We start from the raw sequence: 2,753 nt of genomic DNA, 5'->3' as shown, positions 1-2,753 counted from the left end.
AAATTACTGCTTCAGTACCATGGACAATCCTATCACCACACAGTACACCACCCTCACGTACAACTTCATCTGGAAGGCCCCAAGCACCATGCATGAAATTGACTCCCGGAATGACCTCACTTTCCTTTGAATTCGCTCCAAGAAAAATGAAATTATGGTTTCACGCAGATAAAGACTACTTCCTGATTGTAATTCAGAATCCAGCTGCATAAGGCACTCTCTTGGCTCCATGCATCATTCCTTAATTTAATGCCCCCCAAGAATAATAGTGTTAATCATGTCAACCAACTGGTAGGTGAACATCACCTTAGAACCCATGTAGACCAATCCAGTGACCAATGTGGACTGCAGCTCCACCCCACCCACCAAAGGCATCTCTCTGCTGGCCAATTACCCTGAGCTCCTAGGAGGCCCTCTTTCCTCAAGTCCAGGTTTCAGAGCAAGAGCTTATGAGAGGCCCACACCCTGCTTCCTTCTGACAATCAGTTCACTTTGTTGCCCTTGGAAAGGCTGTTTTTTTTTTAACTAAAAATAACTGAAACTAGAAAAAATAATCTTAAATTATTTTCATTTTTATAATTATTTGCCATTATAACTTTTTTATTAAGTCATAGGTTTATGTTCAACCATTGAGCCACACCAGTCAGGCACCACCATTATAACTTTTTATTTAGTACTTTGAGGGCAAAATACGCTTATTAAAAATTCTAAAAATATACCAATTTTTATGTATTTGTTTCACTTATTTAAGTTACAATTACAAACACTCTAGTAGCCTGGTCAGACATTTTACTTTTATTGCATTAATTCAATAGTTGTATACATTTCAAGTACAGATAAGGTCCTAGCAAACTTTTATAAAAATCTATCACACAAATTCAGAGTTAGCATATCTATCTAGGAGCCTATAAGTCTGAATTTTCAACAAGCACCAGAGATGATTCTGATGAATGCAATGTAAAATCACATCTGTGAAATACAGATTGGTCAGAGGGCCTCTGACAAGAAAAAAAGGGTCAAAATTATAGATCTTATTTATGTGACTCTTAGAAAATCTAGTGGGTGTTTTACTATATTCTCATTGCCAGTAACATAAGAGAGTAAATTAAATATGAATTTTCAACAAAGAATATATTATATTTAAACTTTGAATTTTAAGATATAACATCACAAATTATAATTTATATAACACTAGAGGCCCATTGCAGGAAGATTCCTGCAAGAATAGGGCTTCCTCAGGCCTATTTGTGCAAGAATAGGGCTTCCTCAGGCCTATTTGTGCAAGAATAGGGCTTCCTGAGGCCGGAGCGAAGCAGTGGAGAAGGGAGCGAAGCCTGCCAAGGCGGGCTTTGCTCCCTTCTCCGCCGCCTCACTCCCTCCCATCTCCGCTGCCTGGCTTCCTCCCATCTCTGCTGCTGTCCTGCCCGGCCGCCCTGGGTCGCACATGGGAGGCACAGATGGCCGCGGGGCAGGCGGCGGATGGCGCTGTCCCACCTCGCTGCCCCCGGTCGCAGATGGCAGGCTCGGATGGCGGTGGGGCAGGCGGCGGATGGCGCTGTCTCGCCCTGCCTGCAGTATGCAAATTAATAGCCATCTTTGTTGGGTTAATTTGCATACTCTTCTGATGGGCTGATGGGCATAGCGAAGGTACAGTCAATTAGCATCTTGTCTTGTATTAGTGTAGATTGTTTATTAAATTCAAAATTAAATATGCAATTTTTTAATCTTTAGTAATCTTTTTTACTATAAAGAATGTGTATTCAAATTGTATTTAATTTACAAGAAATAGTTCCCTGGATTTGAACATGAGACTATGAGGTATATGCATTATGATCTTGTGATGTGAGGACATTAATGTACAGAAAGAACTTTTGGGAATTATTAAATAAAAATCCTTATTTCAAAAATTCTAAATTATATGCTACAGAAAACAATTTCTGAATAATCCAGAGTTCACTTAGCAAAAATGCAATTATATACCCCCCCCTTTTTTTTAACTAAAGGTAGAGAAAACATAAAAGAAAAAAATCTGAGGTAAAAGAGGGGAGGCTATTTAGTTTCCTTGATTTGCTTCAGGGTAATATTTATTCAAGACCAACCCCTACACTTATATCTGCAGAATGACCCTAAGATCTTATCTAATAAAGAGGGAATATGCTAATTGACTGACATACCCTCACAAGATGGCAGCACCCACAGCCACAAGATGGCAGCACCCAGTCCCCTCAGGCCCGCCTCATCCAGCCTCAGTCCCCCAGTCCCCTCAGCCCCTCTTCATCCAGCCGGAGTCCCCCAGTCTCCTTAGCCCTGCAGAGGAAGGCAGTTGAGGGCAATCGGGCCAGCAGGGGAGGGCAATTGGAAACCATCGGGATGACAGGGGAGGAAAGTTGCGGACAATCATGCTGGCAGGGGAGCAATTAGGCATCAATCAGGCCGGCAGGAGAGCAGTTAGGGGGCTATCAGGCCGGCAGGCAGAGTGGTTAGGGGTAATCAGGCAGGCAGGCAGGCGAGTGGTTAGGAGCCAGCAGTTCTGGATTGTGAGAGGGATGTCCGACTGCCGGTTTAGGCCTGATCCTGCAGGGGTCGGTCCTAAACCGGCAGTTGGACATCCCCCAAGGGGTCCCAATTGGAGAGGGTGCAGGCTGGCTGAGGGGTACCCCCTCCCGTGCATGAATTTCATGCACCGGGCCTCTAGTAGTATTATAAAACAATGATCCTGAAACATTGCAGAAACTTATTTATCAAGGACAACT

General features: G+C 43.2%; 1 pseudogene; it reads left to right on the top strand.

Moving 5' to 3' along the window:
* The window catches only part of LOC102440651, a 1,005-nt pseudogene extending 793 nt beyond the window's left edge, over positions 1–212 (top strand).
* Positions 213–2,753: the final 2,541 nt, after the last annotated feature.

Source organism: Myotis lucifugus, unplaced genomic scaffold (assembly GCF_000147115.1).
Source record: "Myotis lucifugus unplaced genomic scaffold, Myoluc2.0 scaffold_439, whole genome shotgun sequence".
Lineage (NCBI taxonomy): Eukaryota > Metazoa > Chordata > Mammalia > Chiroptera > Vespertilionidae > Myotis > Myotis lucifugus.
The sequence above is the reverse complement of the archived record's forward strand: the minus strand, read 5'-3'. Positions and strand labels throughout refer to the sequence as shown.